Source organism: Rattus rattus, chromosome 18 (assembly GCF_011064425.1).
Source record: "Rattus rattus isolate New Zealand chromosome 18, Rrattus_CSIRO_v1, whole genome shotgun sequence".
NCBI lineage: Eukaryota > Metazoa > Chordata > Mammalia > Rodentia > Muridae > Rattus > Rattus rattus.
The window spans coordinates 27,219,548-27,225,547 of NC_046171.1; the positions used below are offsets into that span (position 1 = coordinate 27,219,548).

Below are 6,000 nucleotides of genomic sequence, written 5' to 3' on the forward strand. Positions count from 1 at the left end.
TCCCATGAGGAGCCTCCTGGCATTTTCTTCTCCGGCTACCAGCCCAGGGCTGGTATCAAACTCTCTATCAGAGAACGGGCCAAGTGTTTCTCTCTTGTGTTCCCTTGCAGGGCGGAGCCACATGAGGACAGAGCCTTTCCAAATCTTCCCGCTTCCCACACTGTCTGTGCATGGCCCCGAGCCCACATCTCACAGGTGCTCTGACACTGGTTGTGGGCAGCCAAGGACCGGCCCATTCTCTCTAGCTGGGAGATGCCTCAAGCTTGCCCCAACCAGGCTTTTGTTGGGTCTGATTTCCAAAACATGAGCATCCTAGCCACGACAAGAAACTGGAAGTCAGTCCCTAAACACTATCTTTTCTAATAAGTCCATGTCTTTTTTTTTTTTGGGGGGGGGAGGATCCTCTGAAGCTTGATAAGAGGACAAATGGACACAGACACCGCACATGCACAGACACATGAATGTACACAGGCTGCATGCACACCCACGCTCACACCAAGGAGACCCCGCCTCAAAAGAGACCAAACCGAGCGGCGAATCAAAGCCTGTGCCTGCCAGGCCCCTGAATTTGCTCCCTCGCCCCCGGGCCTCAAGGGCCCCTCAGATAAGTCTGGGGACCCCATGCCGGGATCGCACCCCGGCTGTGTTTCCTAACTTCTTTGGAAACCCAGCTGGCCAGGAGGGCTCTCAGGCCTGGCAATGAAGAGCGGGTGTCGCCAGTCCACGTTGTCCCCCACTCCGAGGGAAGCCAGAGTACAGGAGCTGAGTCCGGGATCGACCTGCGCACGACCCGGGCGCAGCTCCGGCTTTGAGAGAGCGTGCTGGCGCCTGCCTGGGGCAGGCCTGGGTGGCTCAGACGCCTCCTCCCAAGACCAAGGGACCCCGATCCTTCCTCGGCGCGGCCCACGCGTGCTTACCTGGCAGCCGCAGCTCCAGGGGAGCGTCGCGCTCTGCGGCCGGGGACTGCCGGCGCCGAGGCGGGCTGCGGGCACGACTCGCGCGGGCTCCAAATGGCTCCGCCCACCCTCCCAGCCCATCCGGGGGCGGAGGCAGCTCCCGCGGTGTCCAGACGGCGCAGACCCTGCCAGCCCGCGGCCACCGAGGCCAGGATCACCCCCGGAGCCCCGCCCCGAGTTCGGATTCCCCCCGCCCCACGCCCGAGCGGGCGCGGTTACTCTGTTCCCGGTCCGGCCCACCGCAGCTTCGGCCTCCGCCCACCGGGAGGGGGCGCGGACTTAAAGATACACTCACCCGGCCACGGTCAGATAGGCACAACCCTCCCACCCCCACCCTCCAACTCAGTCGCGGATTCCCGGCCAGCTTCCTGCGTCCGCTCGCCCTGCGCCCGGAGGAAAACTCGTGGATAGAGGGACCTGCGGGAGAAGCAAGTTCCCCTTCCCTTGTCTGCTAGGCTGCTTCTGGAAAATACCCTAGGAGGACTTCCAACCTCCTTGGCTGGAGAAAAACGCTTAGGATGGTGGCGCCACACCCCCTCCCCTACTCCAGGGCCACTGTAAATCTGTAACCCCGGGCTTCCCTTTTCTGCTTCTGCAGATTCAGCGGAACATCTGGACTCCAGAAACAGGATTTCTCCTGTGCCACTTGAGCTTAGGTAGAGACGGTCTGCAGCCTCCGGACTTCAGCCTCTCCAGGCAGATGTCCATGGATGAGTCCCTTAAAGAGCAGGTGGTCAGCTCGATGTTTGGCTTAGGAAAGCTGCAACTCTCGGTCTTTTTTTTTTTTTTTTTTGGAGCTGGGGACCGAACCCAGGGCCTTGCGCATGCTAGGCAAGCGCTCTACCACTGAGCTAAATCCCAAACCCCAAGTCTCGGTCTTTTTAAGGAGAGCGGCCCATCCTGGAGAGATGGCTCAGCGGTTAAAAGCACTGACTGCTCTTCCAGAGGTCAATTCCCAGCAACCACATAGTAGCTCACACTGATTCCCTCTTCTAGTGGGTCTGAAGACAGCTACAGTGTACTTATGTATGATAAATAAATCTTAATAAAAAAAAAAAGAGAGAGGAGCGACCCTACTACCCCTACCCAACACCTCCAGTGGTGGGCTCTCGGGAGCTCTGGATCCAGTATCTGGGCAGGCTTGTTTGAGGAGTCACTGAGCTAGGGACCAGAGGCCCAAGTACAGTGTGTGGCATGTTGTCAGGATCTATCCTTGGGCACAGTGGTCCTCCTCGCTCCTTTGTCACAGCTCCATGTCCCATCCAATCAAGTTCCAAATGGGTCCCCTGCAGGCCTGAGGACAGGTTTCACTCAGAGCATGCATAGCCAGGCACGTGCAAGCACATGATATAGAATGCACACATACACAGACCAGAACACGTACATACACAAACATGCACTGTTCAGAAGAAACTAGATCCCTGACTGTGGGATCCCTAAGGACAGAGCTTGGAGGGTCAGAGCATGTGTGACCTGTCTCTGGTCCCCAGCATATGCCTGGCCCATCTTCAGTGAGAGAAGATACACTCTTCACGAACGTCTCTGCTGTTGTTGAATCCAGCAGAGAAGCCCTCTGTGGTGGCCCACAAGAACAGCTGTAATCACACTCCTTCTAACGCTAGCCAACAGCCAGTGAAGTGGCCTCAGGAACAGGGATACAGAGACTTGGACACATCTCAGGCCCACATAAGCCCCTGCTCTGCAGCCCTAGCTGTGGGCTGGGACAGGGAAGTCCTGTAAGCCACAAGAACTAATAATGTCAGGCCTTGAGGGCCAGAGTCACCCCACTTGTTTCTGAGACGGGGAGAGAAGCCACAGAGCAGCCAAGAGCACCATGAGCAGACACCCTGTGTTCTCTCCCAGTCCCAGTAGAAATCAAGGATCAAGACGCGACTTTTCTAGCTGAGCCAGACTGGACCCTCTCAAATGCTGTAGAAGTTTCTACAGTGCCAGCTGAGAAAGGACCCATGGGTCACAGAACAAAACCTGAGAAAACAGAGTGTTCAGGATGCAATCCCACACCTTCAGTACCCTACCCTAAGGAAAGGGGTACCCTGTACAGATAGATGTGTTTGTGTTGAACACGTCTGCATAGTGAAGCCTTGTGGTTCTCCTCTGCAGGGATCTGAGGAAGGGATTGTGTGTGTATATACGGTTTCAGTGTGAGTGTGGGTATGTGTGCATGCGTGTCTGTGCCTGTGTGTGTATGTGTGTGTGCAGGTACGGTGAGAGCATGTGTGTGCATGTGTACGCATGTGTCTACATGGGTTTGTGTGTATACATGAACCTAAATAAAAATGCATATAGAACAAAGAGAGCACCCCCACCTCAGTACAGCGTTAGCCAGCCGCAGCCGCTGCTGTTGCTGCAAATACATCTTGGCCGTGTCGCTTGTGGGGTCCCAGGACTGCTCAGCCCTAGCCAAGCTTCAGTGCTCTTGAGAGAGGCCTCTCAAATCCAGTCCTTCAGCAGAAGCTGTGGGAACCCGGCCTCCCTCATGGGAACACTCAAGCCACAAGTTATTTTCTGACAGGCACAAATGACTGTCCGGAAGGCAGAGGCACTGAATCCAAACCAAAGATGACACTTGACAAGGAATAAGAAGCAGGCCTCACAGCTCCTCTCAGCTCCCATCATGCCCTGCAAGTCTGGGGTCACAGGACACAGACGATGCAGACAGCCTGGCCTTGCTCTTGGTGACTTCAGGACTGTCACAGTACTCCAGAGCGGGTGTCAACAGCTTCCCCCAAGCCTGGTGACCTCTGGAAGAATTAACTCCCAACCCAGAGGGTTCCAGCTCCTGGACCGCCCTCCCAGGCCCATTGCTTTGCCTCAGGATCCCACCCCTAGGTGAGTCCTACTGTGTGCCGCCACCTGGAGAGGTGGCTCCCTGTCCCCACAAGTCCCCAGCAGTTCTTGCTTCCTAGGACCACCTAAAGGATGTAAGGGGTGCCAATGCTTACTGGTGACAGCCGCCATCAGAGCACTGGGGACCCAGCCCTGAACCGGCTTCTCTGGCTGAGTTTAGAAGCCCAGCTCTCCTCGGGTCACTCTCTAGTACACTAACCAGAGCTGTCTGCCTTGGATTCTGCCTCAGGCCTACCCTGTCAGGCTGTGGGATCCGAGCACAGCCCCTAGACCATAGGAACTCTCAAGAACTTACAGCTTAGAATCTCCAGGATTCGCACTCACACCACAACCCACCCCCGAGTTCAAACTCTTCAAAGTTTAAATTCAAGCCATTTTTTTTTCTTTTGCTGGTGTTGGAGGTAGAACCTGGGGCCTTATGTAGCAAGACCCTACTACTAAAGTACAGCCCTGTGGTGGTTGGAATAGGTATGGCCCCCCATAGACTTGCGTGCTTCAATGCTTGGCCCATAGGGTGAGGCACTATTAGGCAATATGGTCTTGTTGGAGTGGGAGTGGCCTTGGAGGAAGTGCGTCACTGTGGGGGTGGGCTTTGAGGTCTCCTATGCTCAAGCTACACCCAGTATTTGATACACAGTCTTTCTGCTGCCTGTGGATTAAGATGTAGAGCCCTCAGCTCCTTCTCCAGCACCACGTCTGCCCGGATGCTGCCATGTTTCCTGACATGATGATAATGGACTGAACCTCTGAAACTGGAAGCCAGCCCCAATGAAAATGTTTTCCTTTGTAAGAGTCGCGTGGTCTCTTCACAGCAATAAAACCCAAACTGAGACAAGACTCAAACCCTCAAACCTTCAGAACGCTTAAAAACCAAGACTCGGGGTTGGAGATTTAGCTCAGTGGTAGAGCGCTTGCCTAACAAGCACAAGACCCTGGGTTTGGTCCCCAGCTCCAAAAAAAAAAAAAAAAAAAAAAAAAAAAAAAAAAAAAAAAAACAAGACTCAAACTAAATACTTTCTTCTGTTTCTTTTCTGTTTTCAGTTTGGCTTTTGTTTTTGAGATAGGGTCTTAGGGAGGCCTGGCTGGCTTCAAACTCCCTGTGTAGCTTAGGATGCCCTTGAAGCCCAGGTCCTCCAGCGTCTTTTTCCACATTGCTGGGATTACAGGCGAGAGTCACCATGCCTGGAATTTAGAGTTTCACGCCTGTAGCCTAGAGCGCCGGCCATGTTAAATAGCTGAGGTGCAGCCCTGCCAACTTTATAGCATTGTTCTTCAAGCACCTTCCTCATGCCTGACCCCAGCACCTGTGGAAGAGACATGAGCAAGCTGATTGGTCATCCCTAAGCAACTGGTTCCTGCAAGGGAGGGGTGGGACCAGGGTACTGGAAAAGCAAAGAGGACAGCCCTGGGCCAAGCAAGGAGACCCAGCTTTCTAGGCCAGCTTGAACTGAAGCAGTCATTTGCAAGGGCCCTGCCAGCTCCGGCAGTCTGAGGGTTCAGTCGTCTGCAGGAAAACAGGTCGGGGTTTTCAGTCGGTTTCTCCCACTTATCTGTGTGGCTTCAGGCAAGTGGCTTATCTTCTCCGAGTTGTCATTTCCACACCTGTGAAGTAGCCACACCTACCTTCATTCTGAGGTTAAGAAAATATAAATCGGGGTTGGGGATTTAGCCCAGGGGTAGAGCGCTTGCCTAGCAAACGCAAGGCCCTGGGTTCGGTCCCCAGCTCCGAAAAAAAAAAAAAAAAAAAGAGGAAAATATAAATCCCTTCAGCAACAGCTGTCCCAATGCACCGCTGAACAGAAAAAGAACGGTGGTTACTTTCAGCCCTGGAAGTTTCTCTCTCGGACATGATATTCATCCTCATCCCCATCCCCTCCAGGGTTCCCGAGCCAACATGTATCCCAAGGCCCTTTGGAACATGCAAAAGTGCCCGGCCCCAGCTGCTCTCAGGCAAGGCTCCAAGTGACTCTCTACTGGGACTCAGTACAAAATCCCAGGCCCTGGACACTGGGAATAATGGGTGCAGGGAGGGGGCACCGCCCTGCAGCAGGGAGACCATCCATCCCTGAATAAGCTGCTGTCATCCGTCCCACCCACCCATTCTCTCCCCTAAGTAACCCAGCTCTGTTGCCTGGTTGTCTCCAAGCAGCCCGCTGCAGGCTTCCAAGGATGTCTC

General features: G+C 54.4%; 1 protein-coding gene across 1 annotated transcript in view; it reads right to left on the bottom strand.

Annotated features, from left to right (window-relative positions):
- Positions 1-957, bottom strand: part of Pald1 (phosphatase domain containing paladin 1) — a 63,959-nt gene extending 63,002 nt beyond the window's left edge. Inside the window, exon 1 of the mRNA XM_032888974.1 lies at positions 918-957. The gene's annotated coding sequence lies outside the window, so the exon portion shown is untranslated. The remainder of the gene's footprint in view (positions 1-917) is intronic.
- Between the last annotated feature and the right edge of the window lie 5,043 nt (positions 958-6,000).